The 14,254-nt window shown below is 41.7% G+C and overlaps 1 protein-coding gene across 4 annotated transcripts in view; it reads right to left on the minus strand.

The window, feature by feature from the left end:
• KCNIP1 (potassium voltage-gated channel interacting protein 1) overlaps nt 1-14,254 on the minus strand; it is a 559,284-nt gene that overhangs the window by 204,975 nt on the left and 340,055 nt on the right. The window lies entirely within an intron of this gene.

The following is a 14,254-nucleotide window of genomic DNA, read 5'->3' on the forward strand; positions in this document are numbered from 1 at the left end:
CGAGGGTGGAAGGGGGAGGAATCCTCCCTCTGTAGGCCATTCACAGATCCCAGGACTGGCCCCACACTTTCAGTTTCATTCATTATGAGTCTTTAATGAGAACAAAAGGGGATTGACAGACATTTGCGTTCATCTGCGAAGGCCCTATGGCTTCCACCTAAAAAAATAGGAAAGAAGAGAAAAGAAAAGAAAGCCTTTCAGGAGGTTAACACACTGACCACTGGCCTTCCTCCCTGTAATGGGGCAGCTGCCCCACTCCATGAGAAAAAGGGCTGGAACAGGCCAGAGAGGCTGCACAGACCAGCAGCCAATCAGCAAAGACCTGTGGAGAGCCAATCAGGGTTGGACTGGGGCCTACATAAAGGCTGCCTAGCAAAGGAGAGGGCAGTTTCTCCCTGACTAGCAAGGGAGGAGGACTGGCTCCTGAGGTAACGGGGTAGCACCTTGGACAGAGCAGTGCTGGGCAGGCTTTGGGGAGCAGAGGAGAACTCCGGCCCATTACCTGCCAGGCTGTGGCCCCTGACTGGAAGGGCCAAGAAGGGGCCAAAGGGGAAGTGGCCCAGGAAAGATAGTCAGACAAGGGGAGAGAAAGAGGGCAGAGAGGAGGCTGCTAGAGTGTCCCTGGGTCAGGACCCAGAGTAGCGGGTGGGCCTGGGTCCGTTCCCCCCCCCCTTGTACTGCACCTGGCCGCGGAGGAGTGTGGCCGAGACTGACTGCAACTTGCCCCTGAGGTGAGAGGCTAGACTTTGGGGTTGTGGTTGGCCACTGAGGCAGGTGTAAGCCAAAGGACTGCGGTTAATTCCTTCCCCCCCGCCCCCGAAGGGGGTGAGAATGGAGTAGTGGGTGCTGCCGGAGGGCAGTGTCCTGAAGCAGACGCCACTGAGCAGGGAACAACATGGCTCCCAAACCAGCAGAGCAGACAACCGGTGAGACACCATGCACAGAGGGGGCTCCACAGCTGACAAAAGCTAATTCCTGGAGCAACCAGCAGGAGGCACCAGTGGTGGTGAGTCCTGACCATGTTACACTCCCCTTTCCTTAATACAGAACAGCCTACGAGAAGAATCTCTCTTTGGCAAGGAATAAGCAAACCACAAAAGTGCAGGTCAACCTAAACATGAAACAAAGTAAAAACCCAGGACATAGCCAGCCTCCAGAGATTTTGGACTGGGGTGAAAACTGTGTTTCCAAACCAAGACCGAAATCCAAACATCCATTAACTTTGGGACCATCTCTGATTCTGACCTTAACGTTCAGCAATGCCAAAGCTGGACTTCCCCTTGTGCTCTGGAGGAGTCCTGAAGAGCAGAATGAAGCTGGGCTGGAAGTGGCATGCAATATATGTGACACAACAACATCAAAAGTTCAGCAATTAAAGTAAATGTATAACCCCTCAGTTCCTGAATGACGCATTCTGTGCTACCTCCAGCTCTCTATACTTTCTTTTTACACTACAGTTTTAGTGTTCCTGGTTAAAATGTCGGCATAATTTAATTAATAAGGACAGATTTGCACAGATATACAAAATTGAGTGAAAAGGTTCATACTGCTCTTGGCAGAAGTCATGTAATTATATGTGACAGGTACATAATGTACTGAAGCTTTACTTCCTAAGAATCCCATACCAGTAACCCATTACAAACATTATTGACCGGGAGCTTGCAGCTACTTTCAGGGGGAAACTTGGAAGGTGTTTTACAGTGCACAGCAATGCAATACCCCAGTTTAGAGTGAGAAAGGAAGAACAATGCTGTATCCAGCTGAAAAATGCATGGGGAAATTAGTTGGGGAGAAAGAAATTACAGAATTGGAATGGGGCCAGGATTCCAGTGCTACCACCCTTGTAAAATATAGCAATCTTAATATGCAGAAATGGGCAGGTGTCCCCTAGTTCATGTCTCCTTCAATGCACAGCACTCCAAGTAGCACAGAGCCGCCTAGTAATATAGAATCATAGAATATTAGGGTTGGAAGAGACCTCAGGAGGTCATCTAGTCCAATCCCCTGCTCCAAGCAGGACCAACCCCAACTAAATCATACCAGCCTGGGCTTTGTCAAGCCAGGCCTTAAAAATCTTTAAGGATGGAGATTCCACCACCTCCCTAGGTAACCCATTCCAGTGCTTCACCACCCTCCTAGTGAAATAGTGTTTCCTAATATCCAACCTAGACCTCCCGCATTGCAACTTGAGACCATTGCTTCTTGTTTGATCATCTGACACCACTGAGAACAGCCTAGCACCATCCTCTTTGGAACCTCCCTTCAGGTAGTTGAAGGCTGCTATCAAATCTCTCCTCACTCTTCTCTTCTGCAGACTAAATAAGTTCCCTCAGCCTCTCCTCGTAAGTCACGTGCCCCAGCCCCCTTATCATTTTCGTTGCCCTCCACTGTACTCTCTCCAATTTGTCCACATCCCTTCTATAATGGGGAGACCAAAACTGGACACAATACCCCAAGTGTGGCCTCACCAGTGCCGAATAGAGGGGAATAATCACTTCCCTTGATCTGCTGGCAATGCTCCTACTAATACAGCCCGATATGCCATTGGCCTTCTTGGCAACAAGGGCACACTGCTGACTCATATCCAGCTTCTCGTCCAATGTAAACCCCAGGTCCTTTTCTGCAGAACTGCCGCTTAGCCAGTCGGCACTGGGGCCGATTAGTGCAATACCAGCTTGAAGGAAGAGACCCACTTCATCTGTTTACCTTGAAGGTCTCCCATCCAAATACTGAGCAGATCCAAACTTGTTTAAGAAACAAAACTAGTCAGAGGTATAAGGATGTGTTCATTCACAAAAGTTTCCAGTTCTGTTACAACACTGTCAAAGAGTGAAGTAGATGCATTACCCAGCTCCAAGTCTAAGCCAGCACCTCATTTGTCAAAGTGGAAGAGATAAACTGAGTAATGAAAGTTTGAGTATATTTGCTTCTCAACACACTATTAGCGTTAATGGGAAATGCAGTCAGAGAGGATAGACTATACCCCCTGTGTGTTTAATGATCAAGTTCCCAGGTCCCCATTAAATCTTGCACAATTTCTATGCCCTTCAGTGTCATGTTTTCGCACTGTAATTTAAACAGTGGTAAATTAGCTTGCTGACCTTTGTTAATTGCTGTCAATGAAGCATATTACAGCCAGAAGGGGACTGTTTATGGAGAGCATCATAATGCATTTAAACTGAATTGTTGTTTTCTTAAAAGTGAGTTCTACGATATTCTGGACATTTTTTTAAAATTCAGCAGGCTCCCTCTCATACAGCGTTTTGAAAGTTCACCTAACCTTGCTCAGGCAACATTTGTTTTCTACCAATTGCAAAAAACTCCCACTTTACCTGGTTTTCCTTAGGGAGGCATCAGTTCTCCCCTTGATGTTTCATATCACTAATAGAAGCTAGGTCCTCTCCTGAGGACCTACTAGACTGTCACTACAACCTACTCTTACTAGTCTGTGATCCTGCTTTGAGTTAGTAGTTACCTACATATGACACGGACGATGAGCTACTCCCATCAAGACAATTTCAAAACTTTGGACCAAGTTTGGACACGTGAAGCACTTTGTAAGACAAAGAACTATATCTCTCTCCATTGGTTACGACATGCACTGAAGGCCAAATCCTGCACCAAGCCTGAAAAGATGGAGACTGGCTTTGGGACACGAAATCCTTCCCCTATGGGGCATCTTCACATTGGCAGGAGCCCTCTCTCTACCCTCCAGCACCAGGAGCACTAGACTCTTCAGGACCAGTGGAAGGAAGGGAGGAACTGATTAAAGATGGGAGTTGCTAGGTGATACTTAGGGGTCATGCCTTCCTCCCCTATCCCCCACCTCCCCATGTCAGCACATCACTAGGACTGGCTGGATTTGCTGGGGGAGCAGCTTGTACCATTCTCATGAGCTGTGGGGGATGGAGTAGGGTGAACCATCCTCCATGGAGTTTCATGACAGACTGTGCTTCCCTGAAAGTGTGGTACGCCACAGCAAGTCAGCATCTCAAAAACACAATCTGCACCTTTGGCATACTGCAACTGAATCCACTGTGACAAAAGCATGCAAATAAAGTTTTGTTTTCTTGTTTTTTATAATCAACGTGTATGCAAAATAATTGCCACAAGCCCTCCTGGTTACTAAACAGCATGGATTTGTGCCTCAGTATTTCAATATACATGAGGCTGAAACCCTTTGCACAGCTCCACAGCTTTAGGCCATTAATCACTGTTCCAAGTTAATGCCTCACCGAGTGCAATGTAGCATATTTTGGTGCCAAATTTGGATTTTGTCATGAATCAGACTATTTATATACACACACACACACACACACACACACACACACACATATGGCTACTAAGATGGAAGCAGAAAAAAGTAGAAGCATCAAACAAAAAGGCTGATCAAAACTAATTGATAATGTGAAGAGGACTAGATAATCACAGTGGTCCCTTCTGGAATCTTCAATACTACAGGAGATTTCAAAAGTGTCTATAGGTTTAGGTGCACAGGCTCCTTTTGTTTTTAAAGGCTAGAGTTTGGAGAAATAGATGGAATACTAAATACACTATTTTCCCTGGTAAAATAAGTATTTCTGAAATATCCCTACCCCTTCCGCCCCCTCCTCCTCTAAGTGAAACTAGTTTTGCACATCCCCCCAAGTATCAGAATCCATGGAAGTTATACTACTTAAACAAGAAAAAGTGTGGATAGGTAGTAAAGTTCCTTCATCATTTGTGTCATTGCTCAATTTGGCCCAGGGACTTGCATGGCAGATGCACCAGCTTTGTATGTATGAACTTGGCCTGTAGTTGTCACCTTTTGCAGAATAACATGCATCCTCCGACTGGAGAAGTTGCAAAAATAAGTTATAATACAAAACCCCCAACAACAATATTTGTACTGAGTGCACCCTTTCATTTAGCAGACAAATGACTCCAACCCTGGAAGGATATTCTAAATTGAGACACACTTGAGCCACAGGGATGCGTTAAAAGGGGAGTTGTGATGAATCTGGATGTATTCAAATAGGTTTGAGCAGGAGCAGCTACATATAAACTGCATGTTACTGATGGTTGGAGTTGTGTACCTGTGCCAGCCAGCTTCAGTTTGTGGGTTTGGAACTTTATGAACTATGGTGACTCTGTAGGTACTGCACCTTTAACACCTGCAACATTTTAGGCTGGAGCTGGCTGGAGACTGAATCTAGGAATGAAACTGAGCATAACTTGAAAACAAGGGGCCTCTTACTGTTCTAGCTTTTATTTTTCTTTGTATTCTGATCCAATTAAGTTTGCTGCTGTTAAATTAAAATATGTAATTGGCTGATTGGCTTTTTAAAGACCTAGCAGGTGTACAGGTCTGTCGCATTTTACACGCATTTAACATGTGCAATTTCAGCTTTACGTGGTCGACAAAAACAAAACAAAAAATAAAAAAATAACAATTTTAATACTCTACCTGTAGTGCGGACAATTCCACCCGCCATTGAACTCAATGTAATTTTGACTATACGCAGTTTTCGCTTTACGCGCTAACCGCGGAACGGAACCCCCGCGTAAGATGAGACAGACCTGTATATGGCTAAACTCTACTATTTTGGGCCTTATTTTGTAGAGAGCAGAGATTCCCTTGTGATTTTAATGCACATAAAAATTGGGGATCTTGCACTTTGAGCGATTTTTTTTAATTTACACCAATATAAATCTATAATAGCTTCATTGACTGAATTTTGTCCACACTACATAGCGTAGGGTACACACAACCATAATTTATGCATGCAGTAAATTCATGAAGAATGAGTAAATAACTGGGAAGCAAAAGTAGGTGAAGAACATTAATTTCATTTTTATAAAACTCAAACCTTTCACCTCCTCCTGCAGAGCAATATTCTGTACATGTGTACATATAGTAGACAGCGGCAAAGTAGAATCATTCATTAACTCTCTGACCATTCATTTCTCTCCCAAAATGGAAATATGTGATGCACACACAACCCCCTTTCATTTCAGTGGGACTAGCGGTAATGCATCGAAGGGAAAGTCTGGTTGAAAGCTTAGTAGTTGCATAGATTACACTTGCAAAGTTTCTGTTGCATACAATAAAAGGCATTACAAAGTTAACAGTGGCCATCTGTTACTGCACGGTTACACAGATTCTTTTTACTCTAAAACTAAGGAAAAAATAATGCAGCTGCAGATACCACCATGTGGTAACTGTTGGGAAATGCTAACTTACCGGTGGCAACCTCTGCACATCAAAAGTGGGTTAATATTATGTAATAGCATGCTAGTTAACAGGTCTTGGCTGGACTTGAGGGTCACGATTAAAAAAAAGTGGGGGACACTAACATTAGCCTTTTAATTAAAGAACCTGATTTTCAGAAGTTTTGAATGCCATGCAGTTTTCCCAGTGAAATCAATGGGCACCGCAGTTCAGCACTTTTCAGAATCAGGTCACTTATATTTAGGGGTCTAACTATGGACTTAGGAACCAACTTTAAAACAAAATATTGGCTGAGATTCCCTGGCAGATATTTCGGGGAAAGCTTGAGGGTGCATCTCTGCATTATGTCTGATTCAAAGCAATGTTAAGTCCCTCACTTTCATGAGGATAAAGTTCACCCAAAATTGAAAAGAAAAGAAAAAAGATGTCAAGTTTATATCATGGTGTGTTTGTATCACTGTAAATCACTGCTCTGATTGCTGATACAGCACATGTACAGGAGGTTAACTGGAAACGTTGAAATATTCAATATTCTGTCCTATAACAACATCATTGATTAATAAATAGCCTTGAAGTGGCACAGAAATCCTATATATTCATTTATAAGCAAGGCTCTAAGTAATGCAGATGGAGAACAAGCAAAAGTATGGAGCTGTTTTTCAGGACACATAAATCACAGTCTACTTTGATAACCCATAAAAGCACCTGAGAGCCAGTTTTTATTTTCCCAATTCTGCCTCCTAAATAATTATAAACAATAATGAGCCGAGGCACAAGTTTTTAATATGTTCTTAAAATCAATGCTGGCAATGTCTTGTTATAATGAAATCATTGGCATTTTAAAAAATTGGCATTTTAAAAAATAACCAAATGCCGCAACCCTGGGGGCACAAAATTAGATCCGGAAAAAGTGACTAGATGCATGATACACTATTTTTCATAGTAAAGAAATTAAGAATCCTACTATATTTAAAACATAAGCATTGATATTCAAAGCAGATCATCAGACCAGTGTGAGTTTTTAATCACAAGGTCACACACACATGCAACAATATTTTGCTCTCAGAATGAATAGTAAAAAGTGTACTAAAACAGAAGGTTACATGTTAATTGCTATTGTCATTTCTAGTCAATTACTGCCTACACTAAAGCTGTCACACATTAGAAGCAAGTGAAAGAGGAATACCAGCATTAACGGTGAATTGCCTGGCTTCTGTCAGTGTGTCAAAACATTAACATTCTGTAATCACAGCGTTCATACAGTATTGAGCAATTGAAATGGCAGCACAAACTCAATGCAAACACATTTTTAAAATATCAGCCTATCATCATTTATTAGACATGTAACATATTGGACAATATAAGTGCAATGTAAAAGTCTTATAGCTTTCTGATACCTAAATGCTTGTACGGTTTACAAAGTTATTTCCGTTAGCATTTTTTTTTAATCACAATTTAAAACTTCAAACGTGGTCATGTAAAATGAGAAATTAATCTGTCCTAATTATCAGAGAAAAAGACTATTTGAAGGAGGACATGGGAAAACCTGTGTGATTTATAAAGAAATGTTTAGATGATAAGCATACACAAGCAGTTAACTATTAAAAGCAGTGACATGGTGTTATGGTGATAGGAACACATACAAAACCTTAAAATCGGTAACCAAAGTACCTAGTCATAAAGCCCACTTCTTAGATTAAGGCATGTTTCCCATATATAGGGAGATAGTACTGCAAGAGCCTTCTCAGCACAATGACTTGTAAAAGAGCTGAGACAAGGAGGAACTCGGCAGTAGATTAAGTGACAGAGGAAAGGGAGACAGCAGTTACCAAAACCTGCACAAAGAGGTATTTTACAAAGCTTTCTGAGTGTGACCACACTCAAACATAGGTGTTTCTCCGGTAGTAAATTCTACAAAAGATCATCCGCTATTGAAAATGCCCTGCACATTCAGGCCATACCTTTGGGGTTATTCTTAAGCATTCCTTAAGCAGTTCCTTACTGCCAATAATAGGTCCAGACCGTCTGTTCTCATCCACAGAGGACATGGATCCAGTTGGCATGCAGCTGAGTGAAGTTCTGCAGTGCATCTAGGACCTCTGGTTGAAACCATTAGTGAAACCCAGTCAGTTCAGGGAAGATGTAGTGGCATAAAGGCAAGAAGGAATAATTGCACCAAACAATTTCAGGGAGACAAAGCCATATCCAATTGGTCTTCTCTGCTATGTAGTTTGAAAACTCCACACACAACAAGATTAGACTCATACCAGTTGGCGATAATATGGATTAAACAGATGATCCCATCATACCCAGAGTAATTCAATTGGATAGGACTTCATAGGTGCTGTATAGTAGGACTAAAAGAGCCTGCATCTCCACTACATGGGTACACCATACTTTTACCCTTTATGGTAAAAGTCATCACTAGACTGCCACACTGATGCACCATTCACCTCCTCTCCCTTCAACACAGGTCATCTGTGAACTGAAATGATTTGCATGGAGGATACAAAAGGACAATGCACCACAGCATTAATGGTGCAGCAGATATCTAGCGATACACCAGGCTGCCCGCACCCCTGTGCAAAAGATAGGATTAGTTAAACCTGGCTCAAAATAATCTAGTCTGAAAAACTCACAGCTGGATTCAGACAGCACAATTTTCAAATGCTGACATATTAGAGGGTAAGCAGATCCAATACTGGATGCACAGATTGGCCTTTACACAAGTAACCTTACTTGACCATATTTGTGCCCATGTGAAGCCTTCAGTTGCATTGTTATACAACCCACCTTGTACTCCTTGCTGCACACCACAAAAGGACCTTTGTATGACCGACATATTTGTAGTGTTTTTTTTTCTCCACAAAACCCCACTGTTTATTTTGGAATTTCCCTGAGTAACTGGACATTTTCTGAGTAGCAATGTTTGTTAGAGAAGTTGATGTTGCTCACCAGCTCTTCCCCCCTGCAGTCAAACATGTTCTCCCCTCTGGAGGTGAAGAAGGAAAGAACTAGAAGCAATTCACATTTTGATGACTGCATTTCCCTAGGTGTTCTGATCCAAATTACTGGGAGTGTTATGAAGACACAGAAATCTCTTTTACAAATTAGGTTGTTATACTGCTTGGACCCAAAGAGAGGCATCTGTGTTCTCTCAATTACAAATACTCATGTTGTATAGCCTAAAACTATTCTCCTCCTTGGATGCTGGGATGATATTAATACATAATGAGTTTTTTCAATTTCTTTTAACTAAAAAAGTAAAAGGCTAGCCATTTAGATGTACTGGCTTATTCTGTTCCTGAAATGTGCAGTGAATATCACTGGGTTAAAACTGAAGCCCTTGCCACATTTTTACTCAGGCAGTACTCCCTCATGAGTAAAGCTAGAGCAAAACATTGTAAGGAATTGACGATAAATGGCCTAATCCTGATCAGCTCTGCATTGAACTTAAATGTGACTCTCCCCTCATTCTCTACACAGACACATGCAGGAGCCAGGGTTTTTGCTGCCCTAGGCAGCAGCGCTCCTCCTCTGAGCATTCAGGGGGCCTGGGGTCTTCGGCAGCGGGGGTCCTTCCGCTCCGCATCTTCGGGGCACTTCGGCGGCGGGTCCCGGAGCGATTGAAGGACCCGCCGCGGAATTTCCGCCGAAGATCCGGAGCGGAAGGAGCCCCGCCGCCGAATTTCCGCTGAAGACCCAGAGCGGAAGGACCTCCCGCCGCCGAATTTCTGCCAAGGGCAGCAAAATGCCACCCCCCAAATCCTGCTGCCCTAGGCAACTGCCTAGGGTCGCCTAGTGGAAGCGCCGGCCCTGGACACATGTATGTTAAAATACAGGCTCGTTTCCAATCCAAGATATGCCACCACTGCTCTGTGAGTAGTACTACCATTTTTCAGATACTTAGTATTGTAGCACAGAAAAAAAATGAAGCCTAAAAACCTAAAAATAAAATGACTGATGCCATGCATTAACCGTAAGAAATTATGGAAATCCAAATAAGGAACAGACCATCAATCCTTATATTTATGGCAGTACCCATCCAGGGCTTTGGAAGTTGTACCAACATTGGCTTTGCAAATCTCAACCAACTAGAGGATTTAGCTTCACATCTCATTAAAATTAATGGAAATTATGAGGCTAAATTTCTTTGTCTGCTTTGGAAATCTCAACCATTGTGTCTACACTAAGCTATTGATCCTCATGTCTCAACAAGCATTCAGCAACCCCAAAGTTTTTTCTTACATTTTTTTAACACTGAACATCAGATTTTGTTTCCAATGCCATGTATATTTTATGTTTTGACAAACTGAATAATTGAAATCAATTTCGTTGTACATACTGGGAATCTCGTTTGCACTAATTTCTGGAATAATGAATAATTTACGTAATTGTGTAACAGATATGATGGGCAAGATCCTCCAGAACTGGCTCAGATGAAACATCTATTAAAGACAACAGGTGTTTTACTTGAGTAATGGAAGACAATTCGAGTTCAGTGTGCATTCTTTAAGGCTCTGGTTCAGCAAGGTACTTAAGCATGTGAGGTGTGCCACTGACTTTTATGGGACTATGCACCTGCTTAAAACTTAGATACATGAGTAAATACCTTGCTGAATCAGAGCCTATATGCAGAGATTAAGAACTACTATATCAAACTGCATTGGCAAAACTGTATGCAAATTTTGAAAAAGAAAAATAATGGACAGCACTGGCTTGTTAGTTTATGCTGTATTACAAGGGCAAAACATTGCATTTAAATTGCTGATTTCTGAGAAAAATGGCAGGTAGCTGATTGTTGAAGCAATAATCTCCTAATGGCTTCAGTATTCATTCTTTGTTTTTAAATAGATTTCTAGCAGTTTTCCTCCAAACTAGGCCCATCCCCCTTGGGTATAATGTGAGCAGCTCCAAATTGTTAGGATCCCTTGTCCATGAAAAATAAAGGAACACATGGTTACTTACACTTAACTATAATTTGCCCATTTAAAGAGAACTACAAGCCAATTGATCTCATGTGCGAGGAACCAAATCCAGTTCTTACTTCCATGGGACTTAAAGGCACCTAACAGCAGGAATGCTATATGAAATATCTGAATTGGTTCAGGGCTGGGGCATCGAGGTCTGCATAGATCCTCCAGTCCTTCCCTCCTCATGGACATTCTGTATTAGGGTTGTGGTGGCTCTTCCTTGAGTGGCTCAGCTTGGCTTCCTCATCCCCACTCCTCTACAGATCCAGGGACCACCTAAGATTCTTGAGCTGTGCACCAGGAAACTGGATTTGCCCCTGAGGGCCAAAACCTGCAGTCCTTACTCAAGCAAAACTCCATTGAAAATAGATCGGTCAACTAATTATTGTCCAAGAAGTCTGCCAGACTCCTGCCTAGAATTGTTTGAGCATCTTGTAGGTGAGTGACTTGTGTTTTTATTCATCTTTCTCAGCTTTTAACAGGGCCAAAGATGTTGGCATATTTTGGGGTACCAGAATGAATGCCAGGGGCAATAATCTTTGTGAACATAATTGGAATAAGATGTTTCAAATCAAAGAGGTTTTTTATGAGGCTGGTCCATTTTCCCTGGGGCAATGAACAAAAAGACTTGGACACGCACTTAAAGATTGTCCTTTCCTGACATTTGACACCCATTAGGCTGTTTCTGTTCCCTCAAGTGCTGTCTACACTGCCCCATAGTTTGGACTACAGGTGTGTGAAAAGCAGTGCACACCAAAGTGTTGCGCTGTAACACCTCTGTGTGGACGCTGGAGGCATGAACTAAAAGGTTCCCACTTCACATTACTGTAATCCTCTTCAAACAGAACTACATTAATGAAAAGCAAGAGCCTTTTAGTATATGCCTGCAGTGTCCACATGGGAAATTACAATGCAGCCCTTTGGTGCAAACTGCTATTCATACCCCGACAGTCCTAACGGTGGAGAAGTGTAGACATGCCTTAAGTCTCCCATTTCAAGGGGGTGGTTGTGTTTTTGGTGAATTTTTTTTTTAAATCCATGCAGACAAGAATTAGTTAAGCTTCCACGTTTCCTGTCTGTTTTGCACAACATTGTCATGCTAGTGATGATTTCTGTTCTTGTTGAAGTCTTTGTCATGAAACTGAGTGATTGACAATGCACTGCCTAAGCCAGGGATAGTAGCCTGTGATTGACAGCAGCCTACTATCCTACTTTAACCGTTTAAATATTTTGCCTTTAATAAGCTGGCTCATCTCTCCTGTACACACTTTGCAATGAATGTAAAAAGGAAGAACAGGAAATGCCAACCAATCAAATTAAAGAATATTGAAAAGGTCAAAGTACCTTAAATAGACCATGTGTGGGATTTGAAAGCTACATTTTTGAGCCAAAGCCTGTAGCAAAAACATAGAATGGCACAAACTACTTTTGTGACAATTGTTACAAAAAATAAACGTGTTCTTGTCTAAAGACAAACTACGGTCTTCACTTGAGACGTCTCTCCTGTCTCTCCGCCCCTACCCTGCTTCAAATCAGCTGGCAGGGGTGAGATAAAGTTTCTACTTGGTCAGCAGTTGCAGTTCTTAGATCATTACAATCTGGAGTTCATTGTCAAATCAACATTAGATCATCAATTTCATCTCGGTTCAGAGAGGAAACAAGCTGCAGCTTAAGTGAAGGAGGCACCAGGCAGATACGGGGCCAAATTACACTCAAATGCATATACAGCTTCCTATAAATTTAAGTTAACATATCTGAGAGGCAAGTTTGGTCAATGTAGTTAAAGTAGATCAATCTGTTGAAAAGAGCTCACAACTTGAGCTGGGCAAATAACACATTTTTTGGTTCACTGGCAATTGTGAAAAACTGAAATAAAATAGTGTTAGGTGAATTTGTCATTTTCGGTAAGGTTAACCGAAAGGTAAAAAAAAATAGTTTCTGGTTGCCCAAAAGGTTTCATTTTAAATTTTAAAAAATAAAATTAAAGACATTTCTAAACAAAAGTCATTTCAAAATTTGTTTTGTTTTAACATTTTGAAACAAGACCAAGTAAAACTTCATTTTGAAGTGTTCCTTCTAAACAAAGCTAAATTAAAATTCCTGAAAACACTAAGTTTTGTTGGAAAATTTCAAAAGGGGATTTTTCCAGTGCATATTTGGGTTATTGTATCGGCTCCCTTACCATCTCTGTACCTCAGTTCTCCATCTATAGGTGCAGTTAATGTAACTATGGAACTTAAGTTTCCTTTCCCAGACAGAAATGGTAAAAATGGGCATTACATTTGCCTGCTTTACAAATATGTTATAAAGCTTAATTCATTTCATTCCTATTTTGAATGCACTTAGTTGACCTTCAGATGAAGGTATTCTATGCACAGCACAGCACATCAAAGGAAAATAGAAATATCAGGACTGGAGCTGGCTGAAATTCAGATTTCCACATGGACTGCCCTGGAGCCAGGGACCCTAGTGCTTCCAAACTCCCAGGCCAGCTGGCTCCCAGAGCTACCTGACTCCTGTAGTTTATTGAGTCAGCTGGCCATGGACTCCAGCAACCCTGAGAGTGGTGTTGGGCACCTAGACCCTAAAAACACCATAACAGAGGCTCTAATTCAGTGTACATCCTAAATTTAAAAAGACAGTAAGAGGACCAAAAAAAGTGCCATCATGGCTAAATAACAAAGTAAAAGAAGCGGTTAGAGGCAAAAAAGCAACCTATAAAAATTGGAATTAAATCCTACTGAGGAAAATAGAAAGGAGCATAAACTCTGGCAAGTCAAAGTATAATTAGGCAGCCAAAAAAAAAAAAAAAAAAATTGGAAGAGCAACTAAACAAAGACTCAAAAACTAACTGCAAAAATTAACCAGTTGGGCAACTCAATGATCAAGGTGCTAAAGGAGCACTCAAGGAAGACAAGGTCATTGAGGAAAAACTAAAGGAATTTTTTGCATTCACTACAGAGGATGTGAGGGAGGTTCCCACACCTTTCTTTTTAAGTGACAGATCAGAGGACGTGTCCCAGACTGAGTTGTCGGTAGAGGAAGTTTTGGAACAAACTGATAAATAAAA

Source organism: Chrysemys picta, chromosome 8 (genome assembly GCF_011386835.1).
Source record: "Chrysemys picta bellii isolate R12L10 chromosome 8, ASM1138683v2, whole genome shotgun sequence".
Taxonomy (NCBI): Eukaryota; Metazoa; Chordata; order Testudines; family Emydidae; genus Chrysemys; species Chrysemys picta.